A 17,355-nucleotide genomic window follows, 5' to 3' on the forward strand; every position below is an offset into this window, starting at 1 on the left:
ATTTTTTTACTATGTTTCACTGCTTGAAAGTCCCCCATTTTATTTCATTATTATTTTTATTATCATTTGATTATTTTATTAATTTTAGCATTTTAGTTTTTTTATTTTATTGTTTTTTCTTACTGCCCTATTGTTTTATTTTTACTATGTTTCACTGCTTGTAAGTCCCCCATTTTATTTCATTATTATTTTTATTATCATTTGATTATTTTATTAATTTTAGCATTTTAGTTTTTTTATTTTATTGTTTTTTCTTACTGCCCTATTGTTTTATTTTTTTACTATGTTTCACTGCTTGTAAGTCCCCCATTTTATTTCATTATTATTTTTATTATCATTTGATTATTTTATTAATTTTAGCATTTTAGTTTTTTTGTTTTATTGTTTTTTTCTTACTGCCCTATTGTTTTATTTTTTACTATGTTTCACTGCTTGTAAGTCCCCCATTTTATTTCATTATTATTTTTATTATCATTTGATTATTTTATTAATTTTAGCATTTTAGTTTTTTTATTTTATTGTTTTTTCTTACTGCCCTATTGTTTTATTTTTTTACTATGCTTCACCACTTATAAGTCCCCCAAATTTCCCAAACAAAACAAAACACATATTTTATTTAATAATTTTATAATTTTATCTTAGCATTTCATTTTAGTTAATTTTAACATTTTGTTTTAGTTAATTTTAGCATTTTATTTTATTTTAAACTACCGTTTTATCTTAGTATTTTATTTCATTTTTACATTATCATTCTATTTTAGCATTTTACTTTAGCTAACTTTAACGTTTTATTTTAGCCTTTCGTTTTATTTTTATGTTTTAGCATTTTAGTTTTTTATTTATTTTATTTCAACATTTTTATTTTACTATATTGTTTTTACTGTATCATTTTTTTAAAATTTAATTTTATCATTTTAATCATTTGGCTGGGGGATTCTGGGGGTTGAAGTCCACAAGTTGGCAAGGTGGAGAAACACTGTTCTAATGGGTTAATTAATATCATTTCAGACTAGATAGAAGAACTACCCAATAGATCAGTGGTTCTCAATCTTTCTAATGCCGCGACTCCATAATACAGTTCCCCATGTTGTGGTGACCCCCAACCACTTATGCATCACCGGGTGCCAGGGGCATGGCCAAAGAAAAGGGGGGGGAAATGGCGGACAGCCTTGTTTGGCGACCCCTGTGAAATGGTCGTTCAACCCCAAATGGGGTCCCGACCCACAGGTTGAGAACCACTGCAATAGATGTTCCAGATGAGAGAGACTTGTCCACCTTTGCTGATCCATATCTGTAGGAAACTCTGCTGAGAGGTGTCCTCACCTCCTCCTTGATGCCATGTCTCTTGACTAAGAAGATCCATTTTCAGCCCTTGGGGCTTTCCCCACCTCTCAGATTCCAGACAGGAAGAAGATAAGATATATTTCTCTATAGAAGACAATATTTGTAACTTAGGATTAAATTATGGAGTTGTTGATGCTCTCTGAACTTGGTTGATAGCTCTAAATATGGAGCCAAATCTAGCTTCCGGACCTTTTGATCCCACCCCATAATTTTGACTGGTGACCTGAACCTTCTCTAGAGACAAGTCACCCCTTCTGACAATCTGGAATTGGTCAAGAAAGCTGGAACGATTCTATTTGGCTGTGGTGAACCTCATTAAACAGTCCTTTCTGGCAGATCTCCTGTTCTACAAGATCCAGGACCAACAAAAATTGGATGTGAAAATATTCCCCAACCCTAGGAAGGATATTCCTTTCCAAACCACCACAAGGTTGTCTTTGGGACAGTAGCTTGCGTGGCCAAGGTCTCCTTCAAGAATCAGAACTCAGAAGCCAAGGTTCTTCAAAGTTCTGCTCAGCTTTCCAAGCTAAACATGGTGGGACCAAGCCAACATGAAGATGGGAAGCTTCCAAGCAAGAATTAGTTGGATGAAGAGACTCATCCTTTTGGATCGACTAACCATCATGGTTATTATTTATTTAGTGTGTGATGAGACCATGGTGGTGGTCTATCGTGATGGTGTTCATTCATTGTTATGAGATGGAGTAATATTATTGAATGAGCCCGTTTGCTCTTGACATAAAGTCTGCGGTGGATTTATGAATCTTCTCCTTAATTTCATCACTCTGAGATTCTTGGACTGTCTTCATAAAGTCTTGGCAGTTCTCGGAAAGGTCATGAGGTTCCTCACTGAGACTCCACAGAAGCTAAACATCTTCAACAACAGGCTGAAGACCAACATTTGGTGCCTGTTTCAGAACAAAAAGCAGTGTGAGGGTGTCTTCTTTGGGACAGTCCCTCAAGTACTGAATAGAATAGAACTGGAAGGGACCTTGGAGGTCTTCTAGTCCAGCCCCCTGCTCAAGCAGGGGAACCTATATACCATCTCAGATAAGTGTCCAGTCTCTTCTTAAAAACCTCCAGTGATGGAGCGCCCATGATTTCTGGAGGCAACTTCTGTTCCACTGGTTAATTGTCCTCACTGTCAGGAAGTTTCTCCTTAATTCCAGGTTGCTTCTCTCTTTTTGGTCAGTTTCCAACCAGTTTCTTGTCCTGCCCTCTGGTGCTTTTTTAGAATAGTTTGATGTCCTCTTCTTTGTGGCAGCCCCTCAGATACTGGAATGCTGCTATCATGTCTCCTCTATTTCTTCTTTTCTTTAGAGTCACTAGCCAAACCCAAGTCCTACAGCCATTTTTTGTATGTTTTAATCTCCAGGCCTTGGATCATCACTATCTTATCAACCTTGCAGGACAAGAAGCAACCGATGGAAACTAATCAAGGAGAGAACGAACCTAGAATTAAGAAGGAATTTCTCATCAGTAAGAACAATTAATCAGTGGAACAACTTGCCACCAGAAGTTGTGAATGTTCCAACTCTGGAAGCTTTTAAGAAGAGACTGGACAGCCATTTGTCTGAAATGCTATAGGGTTTCCTGTCTGAGCAGGGGGTTCGACTAGATGACCTCCGAGGTTCCTTCCAACTCTGTTATTGTTGTTGTTATTATTATTATCATCATCATCATCATCATCATTATGTCAGCCCTAAACCTTCTCTTCATTGATGTACCTAGTTCCTTCAATTGTTCATCAACATATTTTTTGATATTGTAGGGACCACAATTAGCAACAGCAACTTAGACTTAGTGACATCATCAATCTACTAAAAACGCATCTTGCCATATCTCTGAGGTCCTTCTGTTGGAAGATTAAACTTTGATAGTAGAAGAAACATGGAATTACAGAAGGGTTCCTATTTTATTTTGTTGTGCCGGTGAACTTCTTAACAATATTTATTCTGGTAGGAAAACCTCAGTTGTATGTGTCCTGTTTTAGTATGTTGCTCAGAATATCTGGAACAATTTTGGGTAGGATCCAGGAAGTTCGTATGCAGGAGGTCCTTGATTTATAACAATTCGTTTAATGACCATTTGAAATTACAACTGCACTGAAAAAAGTGACTTATGATCGTTTTTCATGCTTATGACCAGCGTCACGTGGTCAGAATTCAGACGCTTGGCAACTGGTTCGTATTTATGACGGCTGCAGTGTCCCAGGGTCACGTGATCCCCTTTTGTGACCTTCTGATAGTGGGGAAGCCAGATTCACTTAACAACCATGTTGCTAACTTAACAACTGCAGTGATTCGCTTAACAAAAGTAGCAAGAAAGGTTGTCAGGCAGGCCAAACTCACTTAAGAACTGTCTCGTTAAGCCACAGAAATTATGGGCTCAACTGTGGTCCTATGTTGAGGACTACATGAATTGGAGATTTGTTTCCTAGCTGTACTTCCTGTTCTGAGCCGTCCTCCTCCTCTCCACGAACCCCACTCCCTTCTAGCCCTAATGATGTTCCCTAGTTGGGTCATGAAACGTCTGCAAGAAAACAATCACACTCAGAGAGCACCAAGAATTCCACAGTCGTTGTCGTCGTTGTCCTCCTCCTCCTCCTCCTAATTCTTCTTCTTCTTCTTCTTCTTCTTCTTCTTCTTCTTCTTCTTCTTCTTCTTCTTCTTCTTCTTCTTCTTCTTCTTCACCTCCTCCTCCTCCTCTTCTTCTTCTTCTCCTTCTCCTCCTCCTCTTCTTCTCCTCCTCCTCCTCTTCTTCTTCTTCTTTTTCCTCTTCTCCTCCTCCTCCTCCTTCTTCTCCTCCTCCTCTTCTTCTTCTCCTCCTCCTCCTCCTCCTCTTCTTTTTCCCCTTCTCCTCCTCCTCCTCCTCTTCTTCTTCTCCTTCTCCTCTTCCTCCTCTTCTTCTTCTTCTTCTTCTTCTTCTTCTTCTTCTTCTTCTTCTTCTTCTTCTTCTTCTTCTTCTTCTTCTTCTCCTCCTCCTCCTCCTCCTCTTCTTCTTTTTCTTCTTCTCCTCCTCCTCTTCTTCTTCTTCTCTTCCTTCTCCTCCTCTTCTTCTTCTCCTTCTCCTCCTCCTCCTCCTCCTCTTCTTCTTCTCCTTCTCCTCTTCCTCTTCTTCTTCTCCTCCTCCTCCTCTTCCTTCTTTTCCTCCTCCTCTTCTTCTCCTCCTCCTCCTCCTCTCCTCCTCCTCCTCCTCCTCCTCCCTTCTAGCACTGAGATGTTCCCTAGTTGGGTCATGAAATGTCTGCAAGGGAACCACCCAGCTCAGAGAACCCCCAAGGACCCCACCCAGTCCTCCTTCTCTTCCTCCTCCCCCCATTTATCTTTCCTCCGGCCCTTGATCAGAAGCCGAGAGGTCCTCCCCCGTGTTGACCCTCCTACCTCCAAACTAGGCAACCGACCCTCTGGCTAGGAGGAGACGGGGACGTAACCGCGGAGGAGACCCAGTGCCTGTCGCGGCACCCTCCAAGTTCATCCGAGGCTTCGGATGAACTTGGAGGGTGGAATTCCTTCGTCTCAGCATCGGGCGCCCTTATCTCCCCACGTCCCACCACCTCCCCCCCCCGCAGCCGTGGGGTCAAATGGATCTTCCTTCCCGTCACATGCGCGATTAATTTTTCTTCCCCTCCTGGGGCAGACGGCATCAGCTTTTGCCAAACACCGCCGGGGTCCTGGCCCAGCAGAGAGCAGACATAACAAAGGAGTCAGTTGCACCCCCTGCTTGCTTCCAACAGCCCTCCCCCCAATAATCCTGGCATCAGAGAGCGAGAGATGGGAGAGAGAAAGAGACAGGAGAAAGAGAGAGAGACAGGCGAGAGAGAGAGAGAGAGAGAGAGAGAGAGAGAGAGAGAGAGAGGAGGAAGAGAGAGATGGGAGAGAGAAAGAGACAGGAGAGAGAGAGAGAGAGAGATGGGAGAGAGAAAGAGACAGGAGAGAGAGAGACAGAGAGATAGAGAGACGGAGAGAAAGAGACAGGAGAGAGAGAGAAAAAAAGAGAGAAAGAGGAGAGAGAGAAAGAGACAGGAGACAGAAAGGGATGGGAGCGAGAGAAAGAGACAGAAAAAGAGAGAGACACACACAGGAGAGAGAGAAAGAGACTGAGAGAGAGAGAAAGAAAGAGGAGAGAGAAAAAAGAGACAGAGAAAGAGAGATAGAGGAGACAGAGAAAGGGATGGGAGAGAGAGAGAGACACATACACACACACAGGAGAGAGAGATAGAAGAGAGAAAAAAAGATGGGAGAGAAAGAGAGACAGGAGAGAGAGAGAAACACAAACACAAACACACACAGGAGATAGAGAGAGAGACAGAGAGAGAGATGGAATGCACCTAACAATTTAAGCAAGAACGGTTATAAAACGGGACAAAACTCACTTAACAACTGGGTCGCTTTGCAACAGCAATTTTGCGCTCAGTTTTGGTCGTAAGTGGAGGATTAGATGTAGCTGATAATTTTAACTGCAAATGAAAATTTAAATTTGACTGCAAAGAGGGGAGACTTTGGGCAGCTTAAGGGGTGGGCTTGAATCAGGCCCCTTAGAAAAGGGAGGGGGCAAGCCCCCTCCCCACCCCCCAGGGGCCCCTAGTCTGGGATTTTTCAGCTTGTAAAACAACATTGCAATCACATCCTGGAATTTTGGAAGGTGATGATAGGGTAGGACCGAACGGGGAGCAGTAGATGTCAAAAGCATCATTTCAGCCCAAGCTGTCTGCCAAGAATTGTGGAATTTTATTATGGGGGGGGCGGGGGGGGAATGTGGAAGGAGGGGTGTAAAACATATGGTTTGCGTGCCGAAGCATGTAGGTTTAATTGGCGAACAAAACCGGAAGAGCAGCGAAAGATTTTGGTTGAATTCTGCCATGCAAACTCTTACAGGTAGTCCTGGAATTGCAACAGTTCATTTAGTGACCATTCGAAGTTACGACGGCACTGTAAAAAAAAGAGAGAGAAAGAGACCTTTTTTCACACTTACGACTGTTGCGGTATCCCTAGGGTCTCGTCATAAATTCAGTCTTGGCAACTGACTTGTATTTGTGACTCGTATTCAGGATGTTGCAATGGTTGTAAATACAGGTAGTCCTCAGACTTACGACCACAAATTTGAGCCCCAAATTTTTATTGCTGAGCGAGACATTTGTTAAGTCTCATTTTTGCCCCATTTTTGCGACCTTTCTTGCCATAGTTATTAAGTGAATCGCTACAGTTGCACTAGATGACCTCCAAGGTCCCTTCCCACTTTATTGTTATTATTGTTATTAATTCTTAAATGAGTCGAACCGTTGTTAACTGAATCCATCTTCCCCCTTGACTTTGCTTGTCAGATGGTCGCAAAAGGGGACCGTGTGACCGTCATAAATATGAGTCAGCTGCCAGCATCCGAATTTTGATCACATGACCCTGGGGATGCTGCAGTGGTCGTAAGTGTGAAAAACAGTCATATGATACTTTTTTTTTCCAGTGTGGTTGTAACTTCAAACGGTCACTAAATGAACTGTTGAAATTTGAGGACTACCTCTCCCTGCCGGTCGCCAAATGGACCGTGGGGATGTTCGAGAGTTGCAAGCCCCCTTTTTTCCCCACGCTGCTGTCACTTCGAACCATCGCTAAACGAATGGTTATAAATTGAGGACCTGTAGTTCACTATCCCAGCCCAGCCCAGCCTTTCCGCAGCCGCAGGAAAGCATGGGAGATAAGGAACATTCAGCTTATCTTGGTTTTATTATTCCAAGAAAAAACAATAGCTGGATTTAAGGATTTCTGCCAAGGGTTGCAAGCGTTTTCCATTCGGTCCAAAGTTTTTGCCTCTCTCGCTGTGGTCAAAAAATCTGAACTTTTGGGATGGAGACATGAGTAGAAAAAGTCATAAATGTCTCACCTCCCCAGGGATGGGCTTCTTCACACACACACACACATCGTGTTGTTGGGCCATGATGTTTTTGCATGCGTGTCTTCCTTCCTTCCTTCCTTCCTTCCTTCCTTCCTTCCTTCCTTCCTTCCTTCCTTCCTTCCTTCCTCTTTTTCTTTCTTTCTTTTTCATTTCACCCTCTTTCTTCCTTCCCTCCGCCCTCTTCCTTTCCTTCCTTCCCTCACTCCTTCATTCTTTCCTTTTTTATCCTCCCTTCCCTTCCTTTCCCTTCCCTTCACATGTTGCTCAATATTAGACACGCTAATCAGTTCCTTCCTTCCTTCCTTCCTTCCTTCCTTCCTTCCTTCCTTCCTTCCTTCCTTCCTTCCTTCCTTCCTGACAGTGAGAACAATTAACCAATGGAACTGCTTGCCACCAGAAGTGGTGGATGCTCCAACACTGGAAGTTTTTAAGAAGAGACTGGACAGCCATTTGTCCGAAATGGTACAGGGTTTCCTGCCTGAGCAGGGGGTTGGACTTGATGACCTCCAAGGTCCCTTCCAAATTTATCATTATCATCATCATCATCATCATCATTATTGATCATCGCACAGTCAGCCAGATGTTCAGACTGGATTTGGCATTTTGTCTACCTATCGAGTCCTTACCCAGGACCTGGGATAGGCAGATGTGGATATTTGATGGTATTACAGGTATCGTCGCAGGATGGAAGCAGTTCCTAGTAAGGCCGCCTTTTGCAATTGACCAATAGCGAATTTGTCAATGCCAATTGTGTTCAAGTAATGCTCCAGTTGTTTTGGGATTGCACCCAAGGAGCCTATGACTATTGGTACTACTCTTGCTTGCTTTTGCCACAGTCTTTCTATTTCTATTTGTAGGTCTTTGTATTTTGTTATCTTCTCCAGATCTTTCTCGTCTATTCTGCTGTCTCCAGGCACTGCCACGTCCACTATCCAGACTTTTTTGTCTTTCTTATCGACAATTGTTACGTCTGGGGTGTTATGTTGCAGGTGCTTGTCTGTTTGAATTCTGAAGTCCCAGAGCAGTTTAATTTTATCATTTTCTATGACTTTCTCTATTTTATGATCCCACCAGTTTTTGATTACAGGCAAATGATATTTTTTGCAGATCTTCCAATGCACCATTGTTGCTACTTTGTCATGCCGCTGCTTGTAGTCAGTCTGTGCAATCTTCTTGCAGCAGCTTATCAGGTGGTCCACTGTTTCTTCAGCATCTTTGCATAGGCGGCACTTACTGTCTGTTGCTGTCTTCTCAATTTTGACTTTATTATTATTATTATTATTATTATTATTATTATTATTATTATTATTATTATCATTATCATTCATCGCACAGTCAGCCAGATGTTCAGACTGGATTTGGCATTTTGTCTACATATCGAGTCCTTACCCAGGACCTGGGATAGGCAGATGTGGATGTTTGATGGTATTACAGGTATCGTCGCAGGATGGAAGCAGTTCCTAATAAGGCCGCCCTTTGCAATTGACTAATAGCAAATTTGTCAATGCCAATGGTGTTCAAGTGGTGCTCCAGTTGTTTTGGGATTGCGCCCAAGGAGCCTATGACTATTGGTACTACCCTTGCTTGCTTTTGCCACAGTCTTTCTATTTCTATTTGTAGGTCTTTGTATTATTATTATTATTATTATTATTATTATTATTATTTTGCCTGCCCTTCCTCCCTCTTCCTTCCTTTCCTTTCCTTTCCTTTCCCTTCCCTTCACCTTCCTTTCCTTTCCCTCTCCATTCCTTTCCTCTTTCCTTTCCCTCTTCCTTTCCTTTCATTCTTCCTTCCCTTCCCCTTCCTTTCCCTCCCTTCTCTCTTCCTTTCCTTTCCTTTCCTTTTCCCCTTTCCTTCCCTTTCCCTTCCTTTCCTTCCCTTCCCTTTCCTTTTCTTTCTCTTTCCTTTCTTTTCCTTTCTTGGTGGCAGTTCAATCCCATCGGGGACATCCAATCGGAAGTGATCCAATCCCTATTATATTTCTAGGAATCCAGCCTCACGGATACCATTTGTTTGTTTCAGAGCCTCTGTTTCTAGGGCAATTATTATTTTTTCCCTAAAAAAATTAGCCCAACGAGTACGATTAATTTCCACTCTGTTGCCATGGTTATTAATAATAATGAAGTGATCATTACTGCACGCAGACTTCTCGTGCACAGTTAATATTTGTTTCAGAAATAAGGACTGGACAAGGACCAAGAGTTTTCAAATAGCGTGTGAAAACTCCATTTCTTGTGTGTGTGCATGTGTGTAACACATTTGTGCTTTGCAGAATTCATTCCTGTCACTGGTTTATAGCCACGGCTAAAAGAGGCTGCAGCTGTCATCTTTTGCAAATACAATTAGGCCTCAGCTTACAACAATTCATTCAGTGACTGTTCAAAGTTACAACGGCACTGAAAAAAATGTGACTTATGATCAATTTTCACACTTAACGACTGTCGCAGCATCCCTTTGGTCACGTGATCAAAATTAAGAGGCTCGGCAACTGGCAGGTACTTATAACAGTTGCAGCGTCCTGGTACGGTCACATGATCCCCTTTTGTGACCCTCTGGCAAGCAAAGTCAATGGGGAAGCCAGATTCGCTTAACAACTGTGTTACTGATTTAACAAGTGCAGTGAATCATTTAACAACTGTGGCCAGGAAAGGTCGTAAAATGGGGGAAAAAACTCACTAAACAACTGTGTCACTTAACAACAGAAACTTTAAGCTCAGTTGTGCTTGTAGACTGAGAACTATCAGTATAAATCTACAAACCTCCAGACGTTGTGGGCGCTCCAACACTGGAAGTTTTCAAGAAGAAACTAGACAGTCTCCTTTCTGAAATGGCATAGGTTCTACTGCTTGAGCAGGGGGCTGGACTAGAAGACCTCCAAGGTCCCTTCCAGCTCTATTTTATTCTATTCTTTGATACCCTTCACTTCAGGTGGCGCAGAGTGTGTGAGATGCTGAAGAAGCAACGGGTGGAAACTAATCAAGGAGAGAAGCAACCTAGAACTAAGCAGAAACTTCCTGACAGTTAGAACAATTAACCAGTGGAACCACCTGCCTCCAGAAGCTGTGAATGCTCCAACACTGGAAGTTTTTAAGAAGAGACTGGACAGCCATTTGTCCGAAATGGAATAGGGTTACCTGCCTGAGCAGGGGGTTGGACTGGATGTCCTCCAAGGTCCATTAGAGTATGATTCTGTAAGGGTCCCTGCTTGAGCAGGGGGTTGGACTAGAAGACCTCCAAGGTCCCTTCCAACTTTATTATTATTATTATTATTTAGACGTGAATCTCAGTCAACTGAACAATCAAATTGACTGGCGCTGATGGTTGACACGGGTTATTATTATTATTATTATTATTATTATTATTATTATTAAATATTAGTCCAATATTAGTCTGGATCACTTTCTGTTCTTTCTGATTGGGCTCTTCTCTGAATCAGATTTATGAAACTGCGTTAATCTGTCATTTCTGCTTGAGTAATGAAACTCCGAAGGGGAAAGTGGCCTGCTAAATCAGGTTTAAAAATAACTTTTAAAAGAGCTGGCTTTTCTGGCTTATAGGAAACTCTGAAGACAGAGGGGAAAAAAAGATCTTTGTTGTGATTGGCAGGGCCGGAAACGAGAAAGGTGTAACTCTCTCCACGACTTTGGCATTTATCACAATAATTCTAGATCTGAAGCCTGGAAAATCATGGGCCCCTCCCCCCCAAAATGAGCTTGGGGTCAGTTTCAACAAGTATTGTCCTTTCACACTATAACCCTACAGGTTGCCCTCGACTTACGAGCACCACAGAACCCAAAATGTCAGTTGCTAAGTGAGACGCCTGTTAAGTGAATCTTGCCTCACTTTACCACCTTTCTTGCCTCCATTGTTACGTGAATCATTGTTAAGTGAACAACACGGTCATTAAGTGAATCTGGCTTCCCTCATTGACTTTGCTGGTCAGACGGTCGCAAAAGTGATCACCCCCCCCGGGATGCTGTGACCGTCATAAATAGGAGTCAATTGCTGAGTGTCTGAATTTTGATCACGTACCACAGGAGATGACTACAACGGTCGTAACTGTGAGAAGTGGTCATAAGTCACTTTTTTCAGTACTGTTGTAACTGTGAACGGTCACTAAACGAACTGCTGTAAATTGAGGATTACCTACCAGACATACCCAATTGCTGGAAGTGGGGATGTCTAGTTTAATGAAGAGAAGGACGAGGGGGGACATAATAGCAGTGTTCCAATATCTCAAGGGCTGCCCCAAAGAAGAGGGAGTCAAGCTAGTCTCCAAAGCCCCTGAAGGCAGGACAAGAAGCAACGGGTGGAAACTAACCAAGGAGAGAAGCAACCTGGAACTAAGGAGAAACTTCCTGATAGTTAGAACAATTAACCAGTGGAACAACCTGCCTCCAGAAGCAGTGAATGCTCCAACACTGGAAGTTTTTAAGTAGAGACTGGACAGCCATTTGTCTGAAATGGTATAGGGCTTCCTGTCTGAGCAGGGGGTTGGACTTGATGACCTCCAAGGTCCCTTCCAACTCTGTTGTTCTTTTATTCTGTTAATTCTCCAGCCAGCATTCTTGGATTTTAACATCCAGAATCTCCTAGCCACCAAACATGGACTTTAATAGCCAAAATTCCCCCCCCCCCCCGTCCCAGCCAGCATCAAATGGACTTCAATTCCCAGAATTCTGTGAGCTGAAATCCATACATCTTAAATTTTGTGAGGTTGCAAAACACAGGCTTAGTGGATTGAGTCAATCCAGGCTGTTTGGCTTGTTCCAACCTTGAAAAAGGGTTAAATCAGTAATTTGATTAAGCTGACTTTGGGAATAAGAGCCAAAGTTGTATTGTGTTTTTTTTTTTTTTTTTTTACAAATTGTACTGAACTAATTTACAAAAGCAAAGTAAACATGCAGCCAATAGAGGTCGTGAAGTATTGCATTTTTAAGAGAATAATTGTAAGAATTTAAAAAAAAAACAAGAAAAGGACCAAAAAAAAACACTTGGCAAAGGATGTTAGGAGCAGAAGAACGAAAACTATGACAATATTGGTCAAAAGGTTTCTTCTTTCGCTCTTTGTCACAACAAAAACAGACCAAAAAAAAAAAAAACCCTACTTCAGATATTGAGACAGAACACAGACCAAGAATTTATTGCTGCAAACAAGTGCAGATATCTCTGCTTTGTGCACCACAACTGTTTTCTGCTACCTGTGAAAAAAACTTTTCTTTCTTTCTTCCTTCCTTTCTTTCTCTCTCTCTCTCTCTCTTCCTTTCTTTCTTTTTTCTTTCTTTCTTTCTCTTTCTTTTTTCTTTCTTTTCCTTTTTCTCTTTCTTTCTTTTCTTTCTTTCTCTTCCTTCCTTCCCTCCCTCTCTCTCTCATTCCCTCCTCCCTTCCTCCCCTCCCTCCCTTTCCCCTTCTTCCCTCCTCCCTTCCCTCACTCCCTTCCTCCCTCCTTCCCTCCCTCTGTCTTTTCTCTCTTTCTCTCTCTTTTTGTCAAACATCCACCTTAAGAATCCAAATAAAACTCCAGATTCTTTTTTCTCTCTCTCTCTTTATTTATTTTTCTTTCCTTTTTATCTTCCTTCCTTTCCTTGATTCATCTGCCCTCTTTTTCTCCCTTCCTTCCTTCCATCTTCCCTTTTCTTCCCTCCCTGCTTTCTTTCCTTTCTCCTTCCTTCCTTCCTCCTTTTCCTTCCCTTACCCTGTCCTCCCTTCTCTTTCCTTCCTTCCTTCCACCCTCCCGCCCGCCACCCATGTCTCAGTTGAAGGCAGTTGATGGAAACTCATAGTTCTTGGTCCTTTGACAGATTCCAAATATCCAGGAAACAGACATGCAGTTTGGATAAACCAGGGATTGATCCAAGATCACATGAGCCCACCTACTCATTTTCAACTCAAACTGGGAAAAGAAGGAGCAGACCAAACCACCTGAGCTAATGTTTCAATTCCTGAGATTTTTCCCTAATAAGCAAAGTGACTGGAAGTTTTAAGAAGAGATTGGAGAACCATCTAACACAGTGATTCTCAACCTTTCTAATGCCGTGACCCCATAAAACAGTTCCCCATGTTGTGGTGACCCCCAAGTGGGTGTGGCCACCAATAAGAGGGAGTAGGACAGCTAGGGAAAAGGGAACAAAATGGCGGACAGCATGGTTTGGCGACCCCCGTGAAATGGTCATTCGACCCCAAATGGGGTCCCGACCCACAAGCTGAGAACCACTGATCTAGCAGAATGACAAAATCACAAGAGTTGGAAGGGACCCTGAAGATCATCTAGTTCAACCTCTGCTGAAACTAATCAAGGAGAGAAGCAACATGGAACTAAGGAGAAACTTCCTAACCGTTAGAACAATTAACCATTGGAACAACCTGCCTCCAGAAGCTGTGAATGCTCCAACACTGGAAGTTTTTAGGAAGAGACTGGACAGCCACTTGTCAGACATGGTATAGGTCCTCCTGCTTGAGCAGGGGGTTGGATTAGATGACCTCCAAGGTCCCTTCCAACTGTGTTACTCGCTCTTTCCCCCAAAAGAAAGTTTCCTAACTCCAGCAAAGGGCGCAAACTTTCACAAGCCCTGATTTATCTTGGCTTGGTTCTCTTAACATGTTTGGGAAGGGCTCGGAAAGGAAATGGGTGGGACATCTCATCATAAGCCGCAAGCTTTGTCCTCATTCTCTTCCCCCTCCAGACAGGTCTGGGAACACACTGCTGGGGCTTCCACTCCCCACAACCACACCAGATGTGTTCCTCCTCCTCCTCCTGGTTTCTGTGTGTGTGTGTGAGAGAGAGAGAAACACACACACCGCAAATGTTTCTTCCTCTCTTCTCCAGGCTGGGAGACAAAAGCGCCTGGCTCAACGTTTCTAAAACTCAAATTATTTGCAAATGGGGGATGAGAAACACACACACACACACACACACACACACAGAAGAAACAGCACAACGATGGAATAAAATTGAAGTCTGACCCACGAGTCTCGTTTTAAGGGGGCGGAAAACAGGTCCTCCTTAAGTGGAAGTTTATTTTAAGGGCGAGTGAATGGGTGTGTCCCAAAAATTCACACTTCGTTCCCAGGAGGTGAACTGGGGAACATTTGGGCTGATTGGAAGGTGGGAGAGGATCTGCAGAACAGAATTTTGGCTCCTGGCAACCATCATTTAACAACCATTAATTGCTTTCCACAAGTAACAGAGGGCTTCAACTGCTAGGTCTGAAGCCAGAAGGACCAAGCAAGCAAAGAGGTTCCAAAATAATCAATCAATCAATCAGAATAGAGCTGGAAGGGACCTTGGAGGTCATCTACTCCAACCCCCTGCTCAAGCAAGAAACCCTATGCCATTTCAGACAGGTGAATGTTCTGTCTCTTCTTGAAAACCTCCAGTGATGGAGCACCCACGACTTCTGGAGGCAAGACGTTCCATAGGTTAATTGTCCTCACTGTTAGGAGATTTCTGTTTAATTCCAGGTTGCTTCTCTCCTTGATTATTTTACATCCATTGCTTTTTGTCTTGCCTTCAGGTGCTTTGGAAAATAGGTTGACCCCCCCTCTTCTTTGTGGCAGCCCCTCAAATATTGAAATACTGCCATCCTGTCACCCCATAGAGTCCTTCTTTTCTCTAGCCAAAACCAAATCGCTCTTCATGTGTTTTTTTTTTCTCCAGGCCTTTAATCAGTTGCTCTTCTTTGCACTTTTTCCAATGTCTCAACATCTTTTTTTTTTTTTTTTTTTTTGTAACCAAAACTGAATGCAAGTATTCCAGGTGTGGCCTTACTAGGGCTTTATAAAACAGTACTAATACTTCATGTGGTTTTTGATTCTATGCCTTATACAACCAAGGATTGTATTGGCCTTTTTGGCTGTTGCGCACATTGCTGGCTCATGTTTAAGTGATTGTCCACTTGGATTCCAAGGTCCCTCTCACAGTTACAGTTACAAGAACAAACCATGATGCATTGTCCTTATTCTGGGGGAAAACTAATCAAGGAGAGAAGCAATTCGGAATTAAGGAGAAATTTCCTGAAACTGAGAACAATTAACCAGTGGAACAACCTGCCTCCAGAAGCGGTGAATGCTCCAACACTGGAAGTCTTTAAGAAGAGACTGGACAGCCATTTGTCCGAAATGGTGTAGGGTTTCCTGCCTGAGCAGGGGGTTGGACTAGATGACCTCCAAGGTCCCTTCCAACTTTATTATTCTGTATTCTGTATCTTACAAGAATTTCCCAGGCCAGCCAAGTTTGCAAACAGAGATCAGATCATGCTTTTGACAAGAAAATCAGAGATCTTGAAAAGTTCCACGCGGTGGCATCTGACAGCCCGGAAAGATTGCCAGCTTGACATTACCAGTTGAGATGGTGGAATCCTGGCCCAAGCAGAAGGGGAGAAAGGGTGCGGGACGGCTTGGGGACAACTGTAAAAATGTAAAAGTTGGGGTTCAAATTGAATGGAGGTGAAAACGAAGGGACACCAGGGCTGGGAACTGTTTCCATCAGAATTTCTGGTGGAGAACTCTTCCACGGCCTTTGTTTTCAGCTTTCTGGATCTGTTTCTCTGACTAAGTGGCTTTTTTTTAAACCACCACAACCTTGCCAGGTAGGCTTGTGGGAGGTAGAGTGATGGTCCAAAGTCAGCCAAGGATATGTTCTCCTCCTCCTTCTCCTCTTTCTTTCCTTCCTCCCTCCCTTCTCTTCATCCTTCCCTCTTCTCCTCTCTCCTTCCTTCTCCCTTCTTCCTTCTCTCTCTTCTTCCTCCATTTCTCCTTTCTTCCCTTCCTCCTTTCCTTTCTCCTCCTCTTTCCACCTTTGTCAGACCCTCCTTCTCTCCCTCCCTCCCTACTCCATCTCCTCCCTCTCCCTCTGTCCTTCTCCTCCTCCCCTCCATCCTTTCCTTCCCTTCTCCTCCTTCTCTTTTCTTCCTCCCTTTCTCCCTCCCTCTTCTCCTTCTCTCTCTCCCTCCCTTTTCTCTCTCCTTTCTCCATTCCTCCTTTTCCTTTCCATCTTTCTCAGACCCTCCTTCTCTCTCTCCTCCCTCTTCCTCTCCTTCCTTCGTTTCTCCTTCTCTTTCCTTCCTCCCTCCCTTCCTCCCTCCTCCTTCTCTCTCTCCCTTTTCTCCCTTTTCTCTCTCTCTCCTTCCTCCCTTCCTCCCTCCTTCTCTTTCCTTTGCATCTTTATCAGACCCTCCTTCTCTCACTCTCCTCCCTTCTCCTCCTCTCCTTCGTTTCTCCTTCTCTCTTTCCTTCCTCTCTTCCTCCCTCCCTCCCTTCTCTCTCTTCTTCCTTCCTACTTCTGAACTTGGCTGAATTCCCTCGGTTTGTAAAGTCCGAGTTCCATAATATCCCTCTTTTAATCCTGGGCTGACCGTTTACCCCCTTCCCCCAATTCATTTTGCATCTGTTGCTGGATGAAGCTGTAACCAGAAAGCCTGGGATGATGGCCCAACCACTATACCCTCTCTCTCTCTCCAGCTTTTCAAGTTGTCTCCTCAACGTTGGCCAAGTCGTATTCAAGAAGCATTGATGGATGTTCTTCAAAACTCTTTTCTCCTTCTCAACAGGAAGAACATCATCCACCGCTGGTCCACTCCCAGGAGACACGGTTTGTGTGTCCAGGATGACAAGTAGATGGCTAGCACATCTCCTTGCTATGTGCTCCTGGGCTTAAAAACCTATCTCTAAGGAAATGGCCAGAACGCAGCATCCTGTTGAAGAAACTTGGGTTTGGATGACTCTGATAGAGGTTGACTTGACCCCAAGGTTGTCGACTTAGATGGAAGCCTTTCGGAGTTCAACAATCTGTAGGTTGTTATTAGTCCTTCTACGAGGATTAATGAGGACCATCCAGTTCGGGCCTCCTCCATTTTCTTGTTCTACTCATCTCCTTCCATGTGGGGCCTTCAAGGTTGAGGGAGAACATTTCCTAGAATTCCCAGCCAGATGGCTGTGGGCCACCGCCCTTTGGGACTTAGGGTTGTCAGCAAGCCAGAACATCTGGAATTTCTGCCTGATGAGTTACATTTGGGTAGAGCCGCATCTTCCTTCTTTTCTGAAGAAATGTTCTTCTCCAGAAGGATGGTTTGAAGCCCGGGGCCTACAGAAATGTTCAAATGACCTGGCAGAAATCACGCACCA

This window comes from Crotalus tigris, unplaced genomic scaffold, assembly GCF_016545835.1.
Source record: "Crotalus tigris isolate CLP2741 ecotype Arizona unplaced genomic scaffold, ASM1654583v1 scf7180000020019.1302030, whole genome shotgun sequence".
Classification (NCBI taxonomy): Eukaryota; Metazoa; Chordata; class Lepidosauria; order Squamata; family Viperidae; genus Crotalus; species Crotalus tigris.